This window comes from Ambystoma mexicanum, chromosome 4p (assembly GCF_040938575.1).
Source record: "Ambystoma mexicanum isolate Mex_15411 chromosome 4p, UKY_AmexF1_1, whole genome shotgun sequence".
NCBI lineage: Eukaryota > Metazoa > Chordata > Amphibia > Caudata > Ambystomatidae > Ambystoma > Ambystoma mexicanum.
Genome location: NC_090927.1, coordinates 43,525,595 through 43,550,191, shown reverse-complemented (window position 1 = coordinate 43,550,191; position 24,597 = coordinate 43,525,595). Strand labels below are relative to the sequence as shown.

The following is a 24,597-nucleotide window of genomic DNA, read 5'->3' as shown; positions in this document are numbered from 1 at the left end:
TTGAGTATTTAGTCGTGGGTTAGAATTTGTCTTGGTCTGTGTGGACTTGTCACAGTAGGGCTGGCTTCCCAGGGTCTTCTCCCCTCTGTCTTCTTCTTGCTGATAGTGATTGTTGGATACCAAGGCTTGAGCCTCATTGCTCCATGACTCAGATTGAGTATTTAGTCGTGGGTTAGAATTTGTCTTGGTCTGTGTGGACTTGTCACAGTAGGGCTGGCTTCACAGGGTCTTCTCCCCTCTGTCTTCTTCTTGGTGATAGATTTTATCCATCAGCAGTCATTGTTGGATACTGAGGCTTGAGCCTCATTGCTCCATGACTCAGATTGAGTATTTAGTCGTGGGTTAGAATTTGTCTTGGTCTGTGTGGACTTGTCACAGTAGGGCTGGCTTCCCAGGGTCTTCTCCCCTCTGTCTTCTTCTTGCTGATAGATTTTATCCATCAGCAGTGATTGTTGGATACCGAGGCTTGAGCCTCATTGCTCCATTTTATCAGATTGAGTATTTAGTCTTGGGTTATAATTTGTCTTGGTCCGTGTGGACTTGTCACAGTAGGGCTGGCTTCCCAGGGTCTTCTCCCCTCTGTCTTCTTCTTGCTGATAGATTTTATCCATCAGCAGTGATTGTTGGATACCAAGGCTTGAGCCTCATTACTCCATCTTCTCGGGTTGAGTATTTAGTTTTGGGTTAGAATTTGTCTTGGTCTGTGTGGACTTGTCACAGTAGGGCTGGCTTCCCAGGGTCTTCTCCCCTCTGTCTTCTTCTTGCTGATAGTGATTGTTGGATACCAAGGCTTGAGCCTCATTGCTCCATGACTCAGATTGAGTATTTAGTCGTGGGTTAGAATTTGTCTTGGTCTGTGTGGACTTGTCACAGTAGGGCTGGCTTCCCAGGGTCTTCTCCCCTCTGTCTTCTTCTTGCTGATAGTGATTGTTGGATACCAAGGCTTGAGCCTCATTGCTCCATGACTCAGATTGAGTATTTAGTCGTGGGTTAGAATTTGTCTTGGTCTGTGTGGACTTGTCACAGTAGGGCTGGCTTTCCAGGGTCTTCTCCCCTCTGTCTTCTTCTTGCTGATAGTGATTGTTGGATACCAAGGCTTGAGCCTCATTGCTCCATGACTCAGATTGAGTATTTAGTTTTGGGTTATAATTTGTCTTGCTCTGTGTGGACTTGTCACAGTAGGGCTGGCTTCACAGGGTCTTCTCCCCTCTGTCTTCTTCTTGGTGATAGATTTTATCCATCAGCAGTCATTGTTGGATACTGAGGCTTGAGCCTCATTGCTCCATGACTCAGATTGAGTATTTAGTTTTGGGTTATAATTTGTCTTGGTCTGTGTGGACTTGTCACAGTAGGGCTGGCTTCACAGGGTCTTCTCAGATCTGCCCGTTCCTGTTTATTGCTAGATTTGAGCCAATCAGTCACGGGGTGTTAATAGAGCTGCGCTGCGCATGCGCCAACATAGTGCCGCTACTTTTACCATTTCACAACAGCAGATGTGCGCATGCGTGCTACGTACACTTGGTGCATCTGCGCATGCTCAGAGAAGGAAGGCGTATCTACGCAGGACCCGAAATACAAAAAAGCCGAAGCTGCGACACCGCCAGAGGGACAGAGGGGCCCCAGGGCTCGCGGGGCTACCAGGTAAATAAACGCACGGGCTCGGGTAGCTCAGCGAGTCACCGCTCGTGATGTGTGTGGAACCTGCGGGTCCCCGGTTCGATCCCCCGCCGGGGACTCAGCTGTTCACCTTTCCCGCTCTTTATACCGCAGGAGGCCTTGCTCTGGCCGAGCATGAGGTGGCTCTCATTCCCATCTGGGGGAAATAGTTCTATCACGTTAGAATGAGGTCCCCTGTGTACAGTCTGGGCAATGGGCTCGTGCCCTGTCCAGATATCTGGCCTGATCCCGGGACAGGGCCTGCCTCAGCCCAGCCTTGCTGGGGGCTCAGAGAAATATGCCGCAGTGCATTCTGGTACTTGGAGTCTCTCAGGTGTGGGTGGGGGAGGGCATGCAGAGTTTCTGGTGAGGAGCCCTGCTGATTTGGACGCTGCCACTGCACCTTCATTCTATGGCTGCTGGGCCTTTTAATATTTTGAACACTCAAAAGGCAGGACATGGCGCGTCGTGCAGATGGTGGAGCGTTTGGCATCTGGCATTCCTGAACTGATCTGAACAACCTTTTTTAGACCGGGACCTTCTACGCACCGAAGTGGTGAGTGCGGATATTTTATTCGGCCGACAAGTGAATGGTATTGAGGAAGTAGGGCAGGGAAAATAAAGTGGGGCGGTGGACTGTGCTTGCCATTTGGGGCCTTTCCACTCCCCCACCCGCTGCCTCTTTTGTACCTTTCTTATTTTCTCCCACTCCGCGTACTTGCATATGAACATGGCGCCACCGACCGCATTCCACGCGGCATCAAGCAATCGGCCCAAATACTCCTCTGCTACTTTGTGAAGTTACATCGAACAGTTACCCCACGAAAAACCGGCCCCGCTGCACAGGTAAGCGACCTACACAGGCCTAATGCCGCCAGAAGAGACCACCCTCCAGACTGCACACATTCAACTGATCTCAATATCACCACACCTAATGTTAGGATGCAGCTACCATCAGGCAATTGCATCAGCTGCTCACATATTGAGTGCACCCAAGCACTCTATGATTCCCTACTCTCTCGAATGACCTGAACTACGGTCCCCGAGGGCGTTCAACCCACAGGCGCTTTGAGGTCATACCAATGATATATAGAGCGCTATATCAATGCCAAATAACATAACACGTCAAAGCTGCACACGCTATTGTGTTTTCTCTGACAAGCAGCCCACATTTTCCTCACACCAACGGGTCATTCAGACAAGTCAAATGTGTGCAAAAGTCCCTCAGCGAGCCACGCTAAGCAGCGACACCAGACTTAGGGGAAAAAGACCAGCGTTCTCAATGCAATAAAAAGCATGTTACAAGCTGCAAATAGAAGAAGGAAAACAAACCAAGCAAGGCTTACAATGGACAAGCTCTGACTGAAAATAAAGGCATTTTTTGAAAAGGCACAGTCCACCAATCCAGCTGTCCAAGAAGGCTCCACTTTCGAAGCACTTACTGGAAAAGGCACCAACGTTTCAATTGACAACAATGGCTCCCTTTAAAAGCTCTGCCATGGAGTAGGCAGGAATTTCGATGGCTGCGCCGGACTTTGTATATGATAACATTCTCCCCTCAAATCTCGATCGCCTGACCTGGAATATCTATTAATTACCTCCTAAGTCCTTGTGTAGTGACTTTGAGGAAGAATCGCTGGCAGTGGAAGTCCTGCCGCTGCATGGTTCATATAATTCTGGCACCCCTGCTCAGGCTTTGATAGGGGTACTGGAATAAAAAATGGATGCATTATTTATGCTAAGTTCAAAGATGGCGATGGAGCAACACCTTTTTAAAGGAAGTCATAGCCAATGTGAGCGACATGATTCAGGGATAAGCGCAGATCACTCTGTTATGGCTATCCAGCAGGCGGAGCAGCTCCCTCTTCCCACTGGTACCAATACAGTGACTCCTGAGTTTACTGAGCCCAATTTGACACTCGGGATGGCAAGCATGGGTGCTGCGCAGTTAATGTCATCCCTCAGTGGGAGGGGCTTCAGCAAGATACGGCTTACGTGGTGGCGGACTCGGAGAGTGTGGCCTTGGAGGCAATCTGTGCCAGAATTTCACTTCTCAACATCTCCCCTAGCCCTTCTCCCTCTCAGAGATCCAAACGGTGTAAATGCAGAGTGGCCCCTAACAGGGGCACTCCAAGAGAGAATCGGAAGTCTAAGTAGCAAAATAAAAATGGGGTCCACTCATGTCACCATATCAAAGGAAAGGACCAAGACTGTGACGAAGGCTGTGGGAAATGGCGAGGTGAGGCGGGTCCGCTTACAGGGCCAGTTGGGTAGGTGGCTTGGCCAGACTCCCCAGGCATCTGAACCCCAATCGAGATCAGGGCTCTTAGTCCCCCTCAGCCCCCTTGAGTCGGAAGTGGCATTCAATCCTCACCATTATCTGACCGAGCCAAATCTTTAGGTCATATGTCGGTACTTAACCCGAACACTGCGATTCCATCTACAGTACGCCCTCCCTGTAAATCTCAGAGTCGCTGGCAACCCTTTTATGCCATCTATTCTTTCCTGCAATTGCCAGAAGCTTACCTCTAGGGGAACCCAAAATAATCTGAGGGCAACAAAGGACGCACAACTAATGGACCCAACATCTTGGTGGCGAATTCCCAGACGAAAAACAAAAGGAGGCCCAAAGAGAGACGACTGGTTGGCTCGGCTGGAAACGTTGAGACTTAAGCCCCTTGTCACCAGGGTGCATAATTCGGGCTCCACCTGGTTCACTGATTTTTATTTTGTTGAGACAAAGCCTACAGCCCATAGCCCCTTCCTGAATCGTACTTGGCTGCTGGAGTTACTTCACCTGATCCCAGACCTCTGCACCATTTTAGCAAAGGACATACACAAACTACAATAGCTTTCCATTGAAAGTGTTGTGAATTGGGCACTAGTTACATTCATATCCCCAATAGTGATGGGGCGTATTTGTAGCAATGCCGTGGCCCTCCAACAGCTGGGGTTCGACATCTTTGTATTCCTCCCTTTTGCCCAAAATACTGCTCCAACTGTCTCCTTCCACTCAGCCTAAAAGTAAACGGGCCCTGATGAGGCAACATGGGAAAGGGGTGCAGGTACCCCAGCGGTCTGGATGACCACCCCAGCCCCTCTACCGGAGTATGATATTACCTTCCTGCTATTATGGAATAACAGGGGGTATAAATTGTTCCTCAATAATCCAGAGTCACTAGCAGCCCTAATGAGTGTGCAATGCTTCTGTTAACAAGAGACGTGGTTGAGTACTCCTTTTGTTTTGGATGGTTACACAGTAATATTCCGTCCTTCACCCACCCCACCCCTTAAGAGGGTGACCTAAAGGCAGATTGGGTATTGGGGCCAGGGCGGCTCTCAACGGTTTTGCATATCTTCCTGCCAGGCCAAGTGGAATCTTCCTGGCTGTGTGTACGAAAGATTTTGAGGGCGGCCACGTCCCCATACTAGTAGCCTGCGGTGACACATCGGCAGAATTAGTTGAAGTGATGGTGGATACCTTCTGAAATTGGTATTGCCAGTTTCCGAGGGGCTCCATCTTTTAGGAGGTTTTAATATTGATTGTCTGCCGCACCTGCGAGAAACTAAGAGGGGTGGAAAGAAGGGAAGTGTGAGCGCCAAGTCAAGGGAATGGACAAGAGAATTAGCAGAGTTTGAGCTGGCCCCTATGATGGTTAAGGATGGAGAAGATCAGACTACGTGGACCAATGGAGTCTACAGTAGCTGTATCGACTTCATATTTACCGATCCTAGAATGGCCAGATAAAAGCCTGAGCTGGAGAGCAGACCCACTAAGGCCAACGATCATGGCATGTTGTATATGAAATGCCTGGTGCCCCAAGGAAAATCTAGCGATAGCTCGCGTCTGAATCCCACAGTTAATGCTCAGGGAAACGGGCTGCACTGGACAATCGTCAATATTCAGAAATTTAACATGAGCTTGGGGCGATCCGGCCATAGGGAAGAGAATTTGTGGGAATGTGTAGGAAACCTGGGGAACTTGCAGGTCATTTTGGGACCCATTGAACATCGGCATCTAGAGTAATCATCGGGATAAGCTGGGCCTCAGATTTGATCTCGGAATAGCAAATAAGAAAAAATAACCAAATGCGATAGTTCGCAAAGTCAAGAGAAGCCCACTGATAACGGGGAGTGAGAAAAGAAGAACTATAACAATCACCAGGGCACGATGTAAGAACTGGTTGAGGGGGTACATATTTTCGAGAAATGATGCCGGCTGGAAATGTATGAATGTGCTGATTAAGACCTATGACACCGAGACATTCTGGCACTTTGTACGCAGCTACGGGGCGAGTGATCTGACTAAGGAGATCATTGCCATACCAGAGGAGCAATGGGCTCTTTTCATAAAGAATACATATTGGAGGGAAAGGGAACCGAGTATGACTGAGTACCCAACCTCCATGTCTGACACACTGGTAAGCTCACATATTGGGGAGGCAGACCTAGTTGCCTATGCTACATGGTCTTAAAGAGTGACCGGCACCTGTGGAACCCCCCCCCTTCAATACATATTTTACCAAATATGCGAAAACTGGGATAGTCCCTTCTTCTTGGAAAAGTTCAATCTTAATCCCAGTTCACACGAAAGGTGCATGTGATCTACCTATAAACTACAGGTTACTAGTCATGATAGACTGCAGCTCCAAAATATTTGCAAACGTACTATTAGAGCTACTATCTGCTTGGGTCGTGGAGAACTATCAGCAGACCGGATTTAGAAAGGGTTGTGGGATTACCCACGCAATTTGGGCACTTTTAACCCTGTTCTCGGGCACGCTGTGTTATCCGGGAACAGTGTTGTATTTATATTTTCGATGGAGTGTGGTATGACAGGGTCGGCAGCGGGTTGGCGCAATGCTTCACTGCTTTGAAGAGGGCTCTGCTTCTGCTGTGGTGTTCTGATAGTAGGAGACCTTGGCTGTGTTCATTAGTTGTCAGAGGGTTGCTCTGAGTTCCTTGAGGAGTGCCACGTCCGATGCATTCCTGGAGTGGTGCCACGTTTTCTCTTGTTTCCTGATGACTCTTTTGGAGAGGTTGAGTTCTTGCGTGTAGCAGCGTGCTGCCGGTTTAGGTTTGCAGGTGCGTTGTCAGTCGATGGAGGCTGAGAGGGTGGCATTGAGTGCTTCCAGTAGAGTCTCAGTTTGGTTGGGGGTGTTCAGTCCATGTGAGGTGGAGGTTGGCGAGGTCTTCCGTGAGTGCCTCCACTGGGAATTTCTTGAAGTACCTGAAGGTTTGTCTGATGGGTTTCTGCTGGGAGTGCTTGACTGGGGTAGTATGCAGGATGTTGAAAGGCATGGCTAGGTGGTCAGACCAGACAAGTGGGAGAGGAGAGCTGCAATGGAGGGAATGCAGTGCAGTGATGATTAGGTCAAGTTTGTTACCTTTCTCGCGCTGTGTGATGCTGAGGGTGTTGACAAGGCAGAGGAGAGCGTCCTTCATCAGTTTGGTGGCCTTGTTGCATGGGAGACTGAAGTCCCCTTGAATGATGTTGGCGTGCGTGTGGAACATGATGGTGTCCAGTTTGAAGTCTCTGTTGTGGGTGGTGTTGGGTTTGGGTGGTCTGTAGTTGAGATGGAAGGTTACTGTTCGTCGAAGAGAGCGGGACGTGGCAGGAGTGGACTTCGAAGGGGCCAATGTTGTCGACGTCAAGTCTGGTTCAGGGCCACAAGGTTTTGTGGATGAGTCCTCCGCCTCCCTTCTTTGGCCGGTCTTTGTGTTGGATGCTGTAGCTATCGGGGACAAGGACGTCTAAGAGGTGGGTGTCAGCCTTGTCTTGGTGATGAAGATTGTTGTGTGTAGTCATGAGGTTGGCGATGTCTGTTGCAGGGGTGATAGTTGAGCGGACGTTGGCGAGGATCAACTTACGTGTCGTGGACAGTGTGGGGGTGCTGATGGGCTTGAGGCTGATGTGCGTGAGGTTGTTGCATTGTGGAGTCCATGCCTTGGAGGAGGGACGATGCTGTTGCCTGATGATGGTGGGGTCAGAGGGAGAAAATGCATGTTTGCGCATGCTTACCTTTTGTCTGAGCAAGGGTTCGGGCCCTGGGTTCTCCCGGTCAAAACAGGAATTGCCCTTTCCTTCATCTGCCCTTCACTTTGTATGCCTGGGTGAGAGAAGCCCTTGATCTAAGAGTTAATAGCTGAAAGGAAGAGACAGGGGTACAAATGTGGGCAGGGCTTGGACCTAGATCCACTTGCACCTGCTCACCAACTGCAAAGGAAAAGTGGCTGGTTGGAATAAAGGTGGCAAAACAGGAAGGCACCAACAGTTTAGTAGTGATTGACAGGTGGAAGGGGCTTAGGCGCATGCCCTTTTCACATCCAGGGACTCTTCAACCTTCAGCCTCAGTACCTAAGCTTTGGGCAAGATACGAAGATAAGGAGGGCACCAAGCTGAAGTCACAAAATCACCCAACCTCCTGACTGATGAGAAAAAGCTACGAAAACCAATGTTTTGAAAGATAATAATTCCAAAGTGCAAGTCTGCAAAGGCTTAAAAGGAGACGATCACACGTCCAGCACCAGACCAAATCTAATGCGGGAATTGTCACTATTTGATGCGGGTTAAACTGCAAGAATCCTATTAACATTCTAGGCACTAAATCATCCAATAAGTCCAACATACTTGCCCCAAATATTTCTCACTAGTCTTATTTCTGACCACTGCATCTTACTTGGCATCTCGTACAGTAAAGGGTTAAGATCTCTACCCTTGTCAGGATCTACCGGCCGTTGCAGTCTTCTGTATGTCCTGGCCGAGGAACCTGGGCTGTGGGATAGATGGCGCATTCCTTGGTGCCTTGCTCAGTGACCTTCCCGGTCCCAGCGCTGGTGGTTTTCATTGCCGTACCCGGTGCAGCGTTCTTGGGAGCCACACGGCATGTGACGTCAGTGCTTTCAAACGTAACCCGGCCCAGCCATCTTCTGCTCTACACTGCACATAAATAGGATTGGTACACTGCACATAAATAGGATTGGAAGGAAGTAGCTGGTGCTGCTGACCGTTTGTCTTCCAGTGAGTGAGTCGCTCTTGTTTCTCCTGATCTCTTGGTGCCTTTTCTTTACCCTTCTCTCTGCTCTCCTGCTTAGCCTGTGAATTCCCCTTGTTGTAGCATTTGGCATTCTTTTGAACGTGTTGCTCTCTCTGCATTGTGACCCTGCCTGCTGTTTGGATTACTTCTTGTATTGACCTGTACTATCGTGGTGCTGCTGGAACTGGTGAATCTTTTGTTGGATTTGACCCCGCCTGTTTTCTGGATTGTCTCTGGATTACCCTGAACCATTGTGCTGCCTTTGGATTTGTTGTGCTCTGGATTGACCCTTCGTTTTCCGCCCTTGTGCCGTTCGGGTCAGGCCCCTGCATTTCCCTGGGGCATATTTTGCATCCACTGGCAATTGAAACTGGCGTTGGGCGTTCTTCCTTGCCTATGGGCTTCCTCTACTGGTAGGAGCTATTCTCCTTAGGTTATCGTGCCATCAAACATCTTTACTCGGGTAGGAAGGGCAACAAGGAAGTAGGTGGTGTTGCTAACTTGTTGACTCAGTATGCAGTCTTTATATAGAAGATGATATACAGAATGAACATATATCGAATATTTTATAACAAAACATTTTATGGAGAATGTACTTGGGGGTGGGGTAAAGGGTTAAATATTTTTGGGAAACGTTTGGGGTGCGTTTTTAGGGGTGGGAAACGTGAGTTTGGGGAGGGACCCCCAAATAATAATGTAGTGCATTCTCCATAACATTTTACGTTATAAAATATTTGATATGTTCATTCTTTATAAAATATTTCAGTATAAAGACATGTAACCGTTGACTCTTGATGGTTCAATAACTGTGTCCCTGTTTTCCTCCTCCTCTAGTGCTGCTAGTTTTTGTGTTCCTGCCTTTTCGCCTGAGCGCCTAGCCTTGTGGGTTATCATTACATTTTGTAGGCTGCCTGTGATTGGGGGCCACTGCCCTCCACTTGGATTTGTTCAGTGGGTATGTGGGAGACGCAGGGGATCGTGACAGATTCAGGAGCCCATAATTCTTTGCACAAATTAGTGATGCAGGCAGGTGCTGACCCTATGGCTGCTTTGCCCCTGCCCATGCATTCCTTCACCAACGCATTGATGCAGTACAGGTCCTGGTGCAGCCGTTACCTCCTGATGATGAGATTGGGGGCACCGCGGGAGCCCTGGCACTTCCCCGTATTGCTCCCCCCCCTAATCCAGGTGGTCCACCATTGGTAATGCATGCCCCTTTTCCTTTTGCTCCTCCGAGGTGACTTTTGCGGGATTGCAAGCTATACAGGACGTATATCAACCAATATAGGTTGCATTTTATATGTCCTCAGGCATTTCCGGATACCACCACAAAAGCGGCTTTTGTTTTTTCACATCTGGGAGGAACACCGGCAGCTTGGGTTAACCTCCTTTTGGAGGCTATCAATCTGGCCTTATACGATTTCGGTACCCTTCTTCGAGCCATGAATCTGGTCTTTGATGCCAGATATAAGGCTCAAGCCTCAGACCTAGATATTTTGGATCTAACCCAGGGGAAAACATCCGTACTAACATATTTGGCCCATTTCAATCAGTTTTGAGCTGAAACTACGTGGCCTGAATAGAAAAAAAAGCTGCATTTTTTTTACCAATGGTTAATCCGATGAGCTGAAAGTACTATCTGTGTTTGTTGGACGTGCTTCCCCACCCCATTGGATCTGATTTTACAGGTCGATGCCTGTATTTTAAAGCAGCATGGAGAATGGAAAGTACCTGAGATGCGTTCTGGAAAAGTCAAACTGGGCTTCCCTCTAGTTCTGGGGACCCCAAACCTATGCAGATTGGGGCTACACGAGGGCCCTGACCAAAGTGGAGGAGAGACGCATGTTGCCCAATGTATGCCTCTATTGCGGTCAAACAGGTAATTTTATCTGGGTTTGCCCGAAAAGACTGACCAAGCATCTGGGAAATGCCAAGACTCACCCATAGAGAGAGCTGTCTGGATGAGCCCTAGTAATCCTGGCTGTTGACCTCCTCACCCACCCCCGCTTTCATACCTACATTTCCATGGCGTTTAGTTTTGGCAATTCCTGGGAATTAGTTGTCCCAGTGATGATTGTCTCTAGGGCTACCGTTAATTACATGGATACCCGCTTTTTCCAAGGCCAATAGGTTCCCTATGCAGGCCAAGTCATCACCTGAATCAGTGCATGAAGTGGACGGCACACCTTTAGTTTCTGGTCAAGTTACTGAATAGACCCGTCCAATATTAATGAGCACAGCTCAAGGACATAGTGAATTATTATTGCACCGCAGTTTGGCATTATTTTGCCATGGCGAAAGCAACATAACCCTGTTAAAGATTGGATACACCAGAAAGTAACCTTCACATCTCCTTTTTGTAGTACGCAACAATGTCTTGGTTCTAGCCTTTCAACAAACTGTTCTCCCTGCTTGGCCTTATTGTCAGGGCTTCCCAGTATAAGCATGGTCGTACATGACTTGGGACAAGACATTCCTTATACGTACCATGACTTCCTCAATGTGTTTGATAAGGCACATTCTGAACAGCTGCCCCCTCACCGGACGTATGACTGTCCAATAGATTTGGAGCCTGGTGCTTCCATCCCTCACGGGTGCATTTTACTCGCTTACAGCTTACTACAATGGGAAAGCCTTGCGGCTTGGTCATATACACCATTCTAAGTCTCCTGCTGCATCACCCATCTTGTTTGTGCCTAAGAAAGACGGGGAACTACAGCTATGTGTGGGTTATAGGGCTTTGAATGCCATTATTATCAAAAACCAGTACCCCTCACCTTTGATCTGAGAGCTATTGGATCAATTAACGACCGTCGATTGTATTCACAAAACTCTACCTCAGGGCGCCCTATAACCTGGTCCGAATACTTCAAGGCGATGAATGGAAGACCAAATATAAAACCAAACATGGATTGTACGAATATTTGGTGATGTCTTGTGGGATTTTCAACACCCCTTCCAGTTTGCAGAGCTTTATTAGGGACACGCTTGACTGCTTTGTTGTCGTCTACTTGGACGATATCCTGATATATTCTGCTTCTCATACGCATGTCCCAGCAATCTTAGAGGCTACGGGAGAATGCCTTCTTCGCCAAAGCAGACAAATGCATCATCCATACCACCTCAGTGGAATTTCTGGTCTTTGTTCTCACTTCCCATGGAGTACAGATGAGCAATAAAGTGCGGGCGGTCCTAGATTGGCCGACTCCAACCACTGTTAAAGCACTACAGTCCTTCTTAGGCTTTGTTAATTTTTATCTACTTTTTATAGCCTCCTTTCCCAATATTGTAGTCCCGTTAATGCAATTGACGTATCCCTCTGTACTTTTTTTTGTGGGATGCAGAAGCACAGGAGGCCTTTCTGACCCTAAAAGATGCTTTCACGTTCGCCTCAGTTTTGCTACATCCGGATCCTTCTTTGCTGTTCATAGTGGACAACCGCGCCTCAACAGTAGCTCTAGTTGATATATTATTAGAGAGGTGCCCTACCACACAACAACTGCACCAGCAGCATACTACTTGCAAACCCTTACTCCATGTGAAAGGAATTACATGATTTTGGAATGAGAACTACTCCTAATCGGGGCAGCATTCAAGAAGTAGTGTCATCATTTGCTGTGTGCTAAACATCCAGTGACAGTGTATTTTTACCAGCGCAACCTGCAGGTCCTTACCCATGCCAAGTGAACCAATGCCCAACAGATACGTTGGCATTTGATTTTTACAATGTTTCATTTTATTCCCACCTACCGACCAGGCCGTTTGCTGGACAAGGCAGATGCCCTGACCAGACTAGGAGAGAGGGTACTGAGCCAGCACAGATTGAATATCCTTTTCTACCTAAGGATTCGTGGTTTGCGTTTGTGCTATTTCTTCTCAGCTTTTGGATAAAATCAGGGAATGGGTAAAGGAGCACCTGTCTGAGGTGGAAGCCATGAATGCCCATGTGAGCGACGGGCCTCCAAACGTACAAGAATGCTTATATGTTCCTACTGATGTTAGTCATCTGTTAGCTCTGCGCTGGTCGCATGATGCCAAACTTGTTGTCCAATCCAGGGCAACGAAAGACCCTAGAACTTCTGCAGAGGTGCTGTTTTGGTGGCCCACCAGGAGACTGGACATAGTAGATTACTTCATGATCTGTGCTGTCTGCACGCACTGTAAAAGGAGTCCAGGTAGACAGATGGGGCTTCTTCAGGCAATGCCCATTTCCCACAAGCCATGGTTTATGGCGTCTATGCACTTTGTGTTTGAATTGCCCCTTGTTCAGGGGATGTCTACTATCTTGCTGATTATAGATGCTTTTATCAAAATGCCCATTTTGCACCCTGTCAAGGCATACCTACGGCGACAGCATTGGCCTTTTTGACAACATTGTTCATCTCTTTGGTCTTCCTACCATCATAGTCTCTGATCGAGTGACCCAGTTTACCTCCCGTTTTTGGCATGCCTTAACTGGGTCCTTAGACACAGAGGCACATTTTTCCTCTTCTTACCATACTCAAACAGATGGCCAAACAGAAAGAGTCCACGCTGCTGTGGAACAGTACATCTGGTTTCTATGCCTTCACTACCAGACCCGCTGGCTACCATGTTGGGTGCTGCTGAATTTGCATATAATAACTCTGTGCACTCATCAGTTGGCTATTCTCGTTTTTTTGCTCTCTATGGTCAGCACCTGCATTCTTTGCCTCACGAACCTTCTACGCCTGTCTTGCCCCCCCCCTGCTGGAGCCTTGCTATGCTCCCTACTACAAATAGACATCACTGTTTATCGCCATATGAAAAAGGCCTAGGATGACATTTTGTGATCAGCGGCATCGACCGGCCCCTGTTTACCAACCGGCCCGATGAGAACAATGATTGGACCACTAAGGCAGGCTAGCTTTAGTGCAATCGCATGCAGGCTTTTTCCTTTAGAAGAAGGGGTCTACCACCACTCCTTAGATCCTCTCAAGATACTGAAGATTTGCTCTGAAGTAATCAAGAAGAACTCACTGCGATGACATTGGGCCTCATTACGAGTTTGTAGGCAGCCATGCCCTTAATAAGGGCATGGCTGCCTACAAACTCGGGTCCGAGTCTGTGGTCCCTGAATGGGGAAATACTGGGCCATTCCGACTTTGGAGGGGCCGGTATTTCCCCATTCAGGGAACCTGTACCATCACCATTCCCATTTGAGCCCCCATAGGGTTCAATGGGAATGGAGCTAACAACGGGCCCGTTAATGAGGGGCCCGTTGTTAGCTCCCTGGTCCCCTTGCGGGACCCGCAAAGGACGTCTGGTCTGACCAGACGTCCAGAGCGGGTCCCGCAAGGGGTCCTTGTAATAGGGCGGAATGGGTTTAACGGTACCGGCAGCTCTACCGGCGCCGTTAAACCCATTCTGCCAGGGTTGTAATGAGGCCCATTGTCTTGTAATGGGCCCATTGTCTTGTAGATATCAGTTCCATCACTGGTTTCCACCGTGTGAATGAGTTTCTCTACTTGTGTCTTTAATATCCCCCACACCCTTCATCTGCGTAGACCTAGATGGAATTTTCACTCCTGCATGAGGGGAGTGAAGTGTGCTAGCAATGCAGGTCTACCGTTCCCTTGAAAGGCTAGTAACTACAGAGTCTCCAACTTAAATGGAAGCACAAGCATTGTGCTTTGGAGAACAAGATTTGCCTGATCCCGTATGGTTTCTGAGCCTTCTCCACAACAGTCGTTGGATGCTAGACCTATGCTTTGCTTTTAACACATACACAACTGCATAGAGGGTCTGTAATGACAAATGGTGGCCTCTCTCGGAAATGTGCTGCCTTTTATCTAGGATTTTGGGTACCTGTGGCATAGGCCTCCTCCCAGTTTCAAATCAGGTGGCGTCCATGTATCGGTTGTTACAAATGTGGAAGTCTAGTTGAAGTGATTGTCTGTCTTTCCCTGGATTTCGTGACGGGTCCCAACACTAAATTTATATGTAGCCTTTATAAGTGTCTTGTCTCATCCCTGGGTTGATGCCCAGGCCATTCTTACTGATGGTCTTCTTCCTAGGTTTAGGGACTGACCACACGCAATCCCTCCTCTGGCAGTAGGCAGCTGTTATAAATGTGTTGTCCCCGCAAGATCAGGGTTTCGCAAGTGTCACTTCTCTGAGCACCTTGTCATCCGGATGGCTCCAGATATCTGACTTGTGAACAGTTTTATCCAAGCCGGGGGTCCTTTTCTCTCTCCGTTGTTGACTTGTGTGACACTTCCCGCTCCTCCTGGTAGATGCATGAAGGGCTTATGAGTACGGCTAGAAGGCCTGAGGCCACTTTTGTTTGTCCCGGTTCTTCTTCCAACTACTGTTCCTTGATTCCTGTTGCTGCAGTTTGGTCTTTTCTCATGATTCCTGCTGCTGCAGCTTGGTCTTTTCTCATGATTCCTGCTGCTGCAGTTTGGTCTTTTCTCATGATTCCTGCTGCTGCAGTTTGGTCTTTTCTCATGATTCCTGTTGCTGCAGTTTGGACTTTTCCCATGATTCCTGCTGCTGCAGTTTGGTCTTTTCTCATGATTCCTGCTGCTGCAGTTTGGTCTTTTCTCATGATTCCTGCTGCTGCAGTTTGGTCTTTTCTCATGATTCCTGCTGCTGCAGTTTGGACTTTTCTCATCCTGCTCTTAGACACTCTGCTAGGGTATCTTCCCATTTGGCCACATTCTTGCATTCAGTTATTTCTTCTTTCATAACACTCTCTCTTCTCATGTGGTCCACATTTCCTCTTCATTTGCAGGGGTTTGTTACTCCCTTTTCCCCACTAAGCTTTCCAGATCCCCCAGGCCTCTTTACCAAAGTGTCCCTGGGTTTCAGCCCCCTTATTTCTAGCTTCGAGCCTGTTATTCTTCTGTGGCTCCATGCTTTCAGTTCTTATTCTCCTCTCCTGAACCTCCATATCACCCCAGCTTGTGCTTCTTCACCTTTGTCTCCCTCTTTCTCTCTTCCCTAGTTGAGCTTTTGTCTCTCTTCTCGTTACTCCAGCACAGTGTTGCCTAACTTCTTCCTTCTCCTTGCTTGTTCTGACTGCCCTGCTGCAGTTTTTTTCTCTTCGCTTCCCGTTTACTCCTCTCCTCACGCTTCCTTCTCTCTACTAATGTCTTTCTCCTAATTTTACTTGTGAAGTTTTAGTGTTCTTGTTCTGTCCCTTTTTTGTTTCCTTTTCCTCTTGTTCCATCCCCTCTATTTCCCTTTTCTCTCCTTTCTTTGGTGCCCAATCTTCTCCTTCACTCCTACTAACTCTGTGTCTGTGTTTCCCTGCTGCTTCCTTCCTTCGCATTCTCTTCCTCCCCTTTCTCCACTACTAGACTTAAGTGTCATTTCCCATGTTTCTAAGCTTCTGTACCATCCTTTCTCCCAGCCTCCTCTGCTCTTGCCTTCTTTTGGGTCTCGGAAGCAAGTGGTATCCATGTACCCATCCATTTCTTGGCAGATGTTTGCTGGAATGCACTGTTGCTTCTGCAGAATATTTACTTTTCAGATTTTGTCTTAGGTCCATGGTAGAAGTCCACTGTTACCTTCTGTGGAAATATGAACACATTCTACTGTTCACTTTATTCCCTTCCTGATTTTTGCTCAGCCTGTGTTCTCCTGCTGCTTTCTGGTATGTTCCCAATATTTCCGATGCTCCCAGATCCTACCCCCTTGATCCAGACCCATTCCACAATCCTTTTCACTGTCCCAACTCTTCCCTTGCTTGCTGCGTTATCCCAATCCTTCCTCGTTGTCCTTCTCCAGCAACGGTGCCTTTTCACTCATCTTCCTCCAGATCCGTACAAGTAACCGCTGCCCTATCGCTGATCTTCCGTATGCTACCTTCTTTCTGCCCTTATTGATCCTCTGCGCAGAAGTGCTCAGGGGTCAAGTGCTAAAAATTAAAGTGGGGGGGACTCATCAACAAACGCAATGGGATGTGACGTCGCCAGAAATTATAATATCAAGGTGAAGTATGCACATTTCATTAAATTGGCTTTGGATAACCACGCAAATTGAACAGGACGAATGGCATTTGCCTTTCATAAAATCAGCACACACAAAAAAACAAGAGGGGATATTTTCTTCTAATAATGTTTTTAAAAACTTTAAAAGGTGTGCATGTTTTAAACTACAAGTACCAATACAAATGTTTTCCCCCAGAATTTACAGTACCGAAAATGGACATTTCACCTTGAGTTGTTTGTTATTTCTCATCAGGTGTAGTGGTGAAGTGTCCGACCTACAAATCTGCCAACTGCTGAGTACGGCTTTCATTCATAGGATATTCAATGTTTCTCATTTTAGCTGGGGGGTGACTCCGTACCCCCGCGTGTACCCTCGACTTGAGCCATGGTAAGAACTAGCAGCCTGTTATGACATTTCTGTACTGGCTATGTGTTTAGGTAACAGACCCTTGGATCTCCCATTAGTGATTTGTTGGCTCAGCTGGGAAGTGCTGCAGCTGTCCCACTTCATGCATTGCAGCGTACTCGCATAGGGCTGCAGCTGTCCCACTTTATGCATTCCAGCGTACTCGCATAGGGCTGCAGCTGTCCCACTTTATGCATTGCAGCGTGCATGCATAGGGCTGCAGCTGTCCCACTTTCTCCAGCATGGGGTCTGGCATGGATTCACATGCTCATGAATATTCCCCGTCGTCAGGCTGGGAATCCTCGGTAAAGAAAAAACCAGTATCAATTTCGTTTCTGATCTGTCTTTCGTAGTAATAACCAATCACTGGTCTCTGCGTCATACTGACCACAGCCAATGACTGCCCTCTACCTAAGCACCGCCTCTGGCAGCCATCTTCAGATTTTTACCGCACGTTCATGTGTTGGGATCCTCGTGCTTTTGCTCTCGAGCGTTAGTGCTATTTTTTTCACGTTTTTTCTCAAAAACTTCGTTTTTTCGGTCAAAAGAGCCTCAAGCTCCACCGACTCTCCATCCGATCAACGGGGACCCGTTTCGGATTCGTCTGCGCCCCTCAAGGGTGAAGATTTCATCGAGCTACGCTTTTGGAGGACTCTAGAAGTTTCTCAGGCCCGGCCATGGCCCAGGAGAAGGGAAGCTCGACGCCCGGAAAGCTGTTCAGGGTCTGCCCTGGATGCCAGCTGCAGAACGCCTTCAAGGAGGACGAACACTCTTTTTGTCTTTACTGCCTACATGAGGACAAGACGCACGTGGAGAAGAACTGTGCGTTTTGCGGCAACATGTCGGAGCGGACCATGAAGGACCGCCATCAACGTCTCGCCAACTGGCTAGAAGGGAAGAGCCCGTCCGGCGAGAAGAAGAGGAAGAAATCCGAGCGGTCTTCTAAGACCTTTGAGGACGCCCCGGCGACGGGGGTCCAACATAAGGCCAAGCACCGCGAGTCCGCTGGCACCGGGAGCGCCGAACGGTCGGGCTCTACGGGCGCCAGGCAGGGCGCACCCTCCCCGGCACCATCAACCACGAGCCAACGCTCTGGGTCGGGTAAGAGGAAGGCCGAGCACCCGGCGAAGCTCCTGGAGAGGCCCCGGTCGAGCTCGAAGGCGGAGGGGGAGCGAGGCAGTGTCCCCTCCCCTCAAGGATAAGGCGGTGAGCGCACCTAAGGTGGTGAAGGCCTTAATCCATCCGGCCAAGCCCTCTATCGAATCTGTCGCGGCGGCCCTGGCTCAGCCTGTGGAGGCTACACCAGTGGTGGTGACCTCGGGGCTCAGAGTCTCCCTGCCACCTCGGAGGGAGTCCTCTTTTGTGCCCATCGATAGGACCCCCGTGAAATCCCCCGTGGGGAAGAAAAAGGGGGGGCAGGGCGTCGTCGTAGATTCGGCCTCAACCTCGGAGGAGGAGCTGGTCGAGGTCTTAAGCCACGGCCTCGGCGTGGAAGTAGACCGGCCCGTCGGGATGGATCCCGACGCAGGTGACGACGACATCGTCGAGGGTACCGACGGGGCCCCTGATCGCCCGTCGGATTCCCCTCTGCCAGCGCCGCGAGACAACTCGGCGGCCATTTTGTTGGCTATACAGTCCTTATGCTCTGAGATAAGGACGAGACTACCGTTGCCGACGGAACCTCTCCCGTCGGGGGACCCAGAACCGGGACCTTCTGGTGTTCCCCCTACCAAGAAAAGAAGGATCCACCCTCCACCTCCTTTTCAGCCGTCGCGCCCCTTCCAGCCCTCCTCCCCGTCCACCCGAGGGGATGATACGGGGACTGACACGGCAGCGACGGGTACGGACGACGAGGTATACGACGAGGATGTACCGTCGTCGCCTCCCACCAGGGCTTCTCCGCCCGACGAGATTGGATCGTTCCACTCAATGATCGCCAGGGCATCCGAGCTTTTCCAACTCTGCCCTGAGGAGAAGAAGAAGGAAGGTTTCCTTTATCAGCGGCGCGAGGCCAAGAGGAAGACGGTCCTCGCGGTGCCTCTATTGGACGACATTTGGGATGAGGGCCTCACCCTCCTCAAGAACCCGTCCACGACGCCAGCTAGAAGAGACCGGTACGAGAAAAAGTACCGGGTCCCGGACACGGCCCCCCTGTGCCTCCGGGCGCAGCCTACCCCGGACTCCGTCGTCTCCGCAGCGGCCAGGAAAAAAGCGGGGGGGGTGCGGCCTCCACATCGACTTCCCCACCGGACGGCAAGGGAAAGAAATTGGACGCTATGGGACGCAGAGTCATCTCGTCTGCAGCCACGACGATTAAAGCTGCCAACGCCTTGGCTATCGTGGCCCGATACGACAGGGAGCTCTGGTACAAACTGCTGGACTTCTTGCCGGACGACAAGAGGGCAGAGGCCCTGGAGATCCTGCAGGAAGGTGAGGTGGCTTCGGACCACGCCATTACCGTTGCGACGGACATCGCCGACACTGGGTTCCGCCAGTTGGGCAACAGCGTTTGCCTTAGGCGGCGTGGATGGCTCAAGGCTACGGACTTCCGTCAAGACGTTCAGACCAGAGTCCTGGACATGCCCTTCGATGGGAACAACCTGTTTGGGAAAACGGTGGACGATTCCCTTCTGCAACAACGACGGACGCCCTTTCGGAGCAGCGGAGGCAAGGGCGCCTCCAAAGGTTCCGGCTGCGGTTTCTCCTCCTACCGTCAAGCGGCCCGCTCGTCATCTCAGGAGGCCTACAGAGGACGAGGCAAGCCTGGCGAACCCCGCCGTCGTCGCCAAGGACAAGGCGCTAAAGCCTCGTCGAAGCAGGATTGAACCGGCCGGGGGGTCTGGCCCCCACCGAAGCACCCCGGTGGGAGGCCGGCTGGCGAGCTTCGTCAGCGTGTGGGAGTCCATCTCCACCGACCGTTGGGTGCTGGACGCCTTGGCCCGGGGCCACGCGCTCGAGTTTCAAAGAAAGTGTCCGCGCGTCCCCCCCGTGGCCAGGAAAGAACTTCACGTCCCTCAACTTCTCCTGGAGGTGAAGGCGATGCTCAAGAAGGGCGCCATCGAACTCGTCCCAAAGAGGCTGCGGGGCTCCGGAGTCTACTCGAGATACTTCCTCGTGAAGAAGAAGACGAGGGGATGGCGCCCCATCCTGGACCTGCGACGTCTGAACAAGTTCATCAAGGCGCAAAAGTTCCGGATGGTCACCCTCCAGCACGTCCTGGGTCAGCTGGAGGAAGGAGACTTCCTGTCGTCGTTGGATTTGGAGGATGCCTACTTCCATATTCCCATCTTGAAGGGGCACCGAAAATTCCTCAGGTTTGTGGTCCAAGGGCGGCATTACCAGTTCAAAGCCCTCCCCTTCGGTCTACGGTCGGCACCCAGGGTGTTCACCAAGTGTCTCGCACCGGTGGCGGCTCAGCTCCGCCGCGAAGGGATCCACGTCTACCCCTACCTGGACGACTGGCTCATCCGAGCCAAGACAAGGGAGCTCGCCGTGGTCCAGACGGCAAGGACCGTCCAACTTCTCACGGACCTGGGATTCTCCGTGAACTACGCCAAATCCCACCTGGTACCCGCGCAAGACACTCTGTTTCTGGGAGCGAGGCTCAACACAGTGTCCCTTCGGGCCTCCCCGTCGGAGGAGAGGACCAGGACCATCCTGGGAAAGGTGCAGCGGATGTTGGTGGCCGACGCGGCCAAGGTGAGGTCCATCAAGTCCCTCCTCGGAATGATGTCTTCCTGCATCTACCTCATCCCCATGTGCAGGCTCCGGATGCGCCCGTTGCAGGAGTTCCTGGACGCGCGCTGGATCCAAACGACGGGCAACTTCGAGGAAAGGATCACACTCGACGAGAGTTTCCGACGAGCGATCCGGTGGTGGGGCACCCGCGCGCATCTGACGGCGGGCATGGCCTTCCAGACCCCAGCCCACCAGGAGACAGTGACCACGGATGCCTCCCTGGAAGGGTGGGGAGCGCACACCGAAAATCTGCACGCAAGGGGCCTTTGGCTCCCGACGGAGAAATCCTTACATATCAACGTCCTGGAGCTCCGTGCAGTGTTTTGGGCCCTCAGGTCTTTCCTTCCGTCCCTCAAGGGCAAGGTGGTGAGGATCTTCACCGACAACACCACCACCATGTTTTACATCAGAAAACAGGGCGGAACCAGGTCCCCAGCACTGTCCAAGGAGGCGCAGGACCTGTGGCATTGGGCAGTCGCCCAAGGGATGTTTCTGGTGCCGTTTCATCTGGCGGGGATAAAAAACACCATCGCCGACTCACTCAGCAGGGAGCTGCGCTCGTGCCACGAGTGGGAACTACGGCAGGATCTGGTGGATCGCCTCTTCCGACGGTGGGGCACACCCCAGATCGACCTGTTCGCGACGGCGACGAACTCCAAGTGCCGGAGGTTCGCCAGCAGGTTTCCCCAGGCGAGGAGCATGGGCGATGCTTTCTCGTTCCCCTGGGAGGGCCTGTTCCTCTACGCGTTCCCTCCTTTGCCACTGCTAATCCGGCTCGTCAACCAGCTCAAGAGGTCACGGTGCAGGATGATCCTCGTCGCACCTGCGTGGCCGAGGCAGATATGGTTCCCGGACCTTCTGGACTTGTCAGCGTCCCCGCCAATCAAGCTGCCGGTGGACGCGGATCTGCTCTCCAGGGAAGGAGGCGCCATCCTCCACCACGACCCGAAATCGCTGAACTTGCAGGCCTGGCTCCTGCAGCGTTAGAGTTTGGAGGATACGACAAACCGGCCGACTGCAGAGAGGTTCTTGCAAAGGCCAGGGCGTCCTCAACTCTTAAATGCTACGGACACAAATGGAAGAGGTTCTCTGTCTGGTGCCACGCACAGAAGATTAACCCTCTACGGATTACGGCTCCCCAAGTTCTGCCGTACCTGCTGACGCTGGCCAAAGCTGGACTGGCACACGCGTCCATCAAGATTCATCTTGCTGCGATCTCCCGATACACCAGAACCACGGGACGGACGTCATTGTGGTCTCATCGTCTGGTGAAAGAGTTCATGAAGGGACTGTTCAGATCGTTCCCGCCGGTGAAGGCTCCGGCCCCGGCGTGGGAGCTCAACATGGTGCTGACCAAGCTCATGGGACCTCCGTTCGAGCCTCTGCACTCGGCCCCGTTGAAGTTTCTGTCGTGGAAAACAGCGTTTCTTGTGGCCATCACCTCCACACGACGGGTGGGAGAGATCCAGGCCCTTTCCTGCAAGGCCCCGTACTTGACTTTTCACGACACGAGGATAGTGCTCAGGACGCACCCCTCCTTCATGCCCAAGGTACCGTCGGACTTCCATCTCAACGAACCCTTGGTGTTGCCTGTATTCTTCCCGTCGCCTTCGTTGCCGGCTGAGAGGACTTTGCACTCGCTGGATGTGGCTAGAGCGCTGAAGTTCTACGTGGACCGCACGAAGTGTTTTCGGAAGACGTCACAACTCTTTGTGAACTTTGGACCTGTCAATCAGGGGAAGGCTCTCTCGAAGGCTTCCATTTCCAGATGGCTCTCCGGCTGTATCATGTACTGTCATCGGTTGGCAAACCGACCGCTGCCCGGCCGTCCGAGAGCCCATTCCACCAGAGCGATCGCAGCTACCACGGCGTTCCTTTCTGGTGTGCCCCTGCTGGACATATGCAGGGCTGCTACGTGGAGGTCGACGCACACCTTCACGAAGTTCTACTGCGTCGATCGGGATTCCAGGGAGGAGTCCAGGGTCGGCCAAGCAGTGCTGCGCAACCTGTTCGCCTGAGGTGAGCCTGGTGAGGAGGTAAGATGCTTAATGTTGAGTTTGATGTAATGCTTAATGTTGAGCCTTTGCCACCTCCCGTGGTTGTGCATGTGTGTTCTGCTGTGTATTCTTTATTCATGAGCATGTGAATCCAAGCCAGACCCCATGCTGGAGAAGGAACAAGTTACTTACCTGTAACTGTTGTTCTCCAGCATGGGTCTGGCATGGATTCACATGCGAACCCTCCCGCCTACCCCTCTGCGGCTCTTCACTTGGTCATACTGCCACTTCACGTGCTTCCAAATCTGAAGATGGCTGCCAGAGGCGGTGCTTAGGTAGAGGGCAGTCATTGGCTGTGGTCAGTATGACGCAGAGACCAGTGATTGGTTATTACTACGAAAGACAGATCAGAAACGAAACTGATACTGGTTTTTTCTTTACCGAGGATTCCCAGCCTGACGACGGGGAATATTCATGAGCATGTGAATCCATGCCAGACCCATGCTGGAGAACAACAGTTACAGGTAAGTAACTTGTTCCTTATGCATTGCAGCGTACTCGCATAGGGATGCAGCTGTCCCACTTTATGCATTCCAGCGTACTCGCATAGGGCTGCAGCTGTCCCACTTTATGCATTGCAGCGTACATGCATAGGGCTGCAGCTGTCCCACTTTATGCATTGCAGCATACTCGCATAGGGCTGCAGCTGTCCCACTTTATGCATTGCAGCGTACTCGCATAGGGCTGCAGCTGTCCCACTTTATGCATTGCAGCGTACTCACATAGGGCTGCAGCTGTCCCACTTTATGCATTGCTGCGTACTCATATAGGGCTGTACTGTCCCATTGAACACACGCCGCAGTTCCTAAGTTTGTTGGGCTTGCCTGCTTCAGGCTAGGAGATGTCTCACTTAGAAGGGCAGCTATACAGGGCACAGGGTCAAATGTGATTTAGAATTACTCGGAGGAGGTGGGACTGAACCATACCGTTTGAATTGCGTGAGGAGCATGGACACTCTTAATTCCAACAGTGGGTTGGTCCAAAGGTGATGGGCAATGACAGTGAGACTACGTTGCCTCTTCCTTCGTGTTGTGTGTAGTACTGTTACTGCTAGGAAATGGGCCTCCAAACAGTGGCCCGGTGCGGGCATGGCGTTGAAATTTGACATGAGATATTTGGGTGCTGTGCTTGAGTTTGTGGGCCCCGCAGGTAAGACACGTCCCTGCACTAGTAACTTGTAGATGTCTCTTAGTTTGGCCACAACCTGTTGATGGTATTTTAGTCTGAGTAATCTGAGTTGTGGTGGCTGTAATATATCAGGCTGGTAGGCCAGCGTGTTTTAGTACAGGTGAGAGGTGACCAGTCCTGCCGCTACCACTGAGCGATCTGCTTGGGAATCAAGGACATTTTTCTTTAAAGCAGTGGTGGGCGGCTACAGCCCTCCAGATGTTTGGGCCTACAGCTTCGTGGGGATACCACATCAGCCCTAGCCAACATAGCAATTGGTGGGGATCCCACATCAGCCCTAGCCAACATAGCAATTGGTGGGGATCCCACATCAGCCCTAGCCAACATAGCAATTGGTGGGGATCCCACATCAGCCCCAGCCAACATAGTAATTGGTGGGGATCCCACATCGGCCCTAGCCAACATAGCAATTGAGGAGCAATCCCACATCAGCCCTAGCCAACATAGCAATTGATGAGGAATCCCACATCGGCCCTAGCCAGCATAGCAATTGATGAGGAATCCCACATCGGCCCTAGCCAACATAGCAATTGGTGGGGATCCCACATCAGCCCTAGCCA

General features: G+C 50.8%; 1 protein-coding gene across 4 annotated transcripts in view; it reads left to right on the top strand.

The window, feature by feature from the left end:
- Nucleotides 1–24,597, top strand: part of LOC138452948 (zinc finger protein 84-like) — a 156,121-nt gene that overhangs the window by 94,817 nt on the left and 36,707 nt on the right. The window contains exon 2 of one of the 4 annotated variants that reach the window (XM_069605318.1): nt 16,902–17,036. The exons of 2 other annotated variants lie outside the window; for them this stretch is intronic. The gene's annotated coding sequence lies outside the window, so the exon portion shown is untranslated. Of the gene's footprint in view, nt 1–1,517; nt 1,642–16,901; nt 17,037–24,597 lie in introns of those variants that run through there. One more of the 4 variants, XM_069605317.1, reaches the window with a different exon arrangement.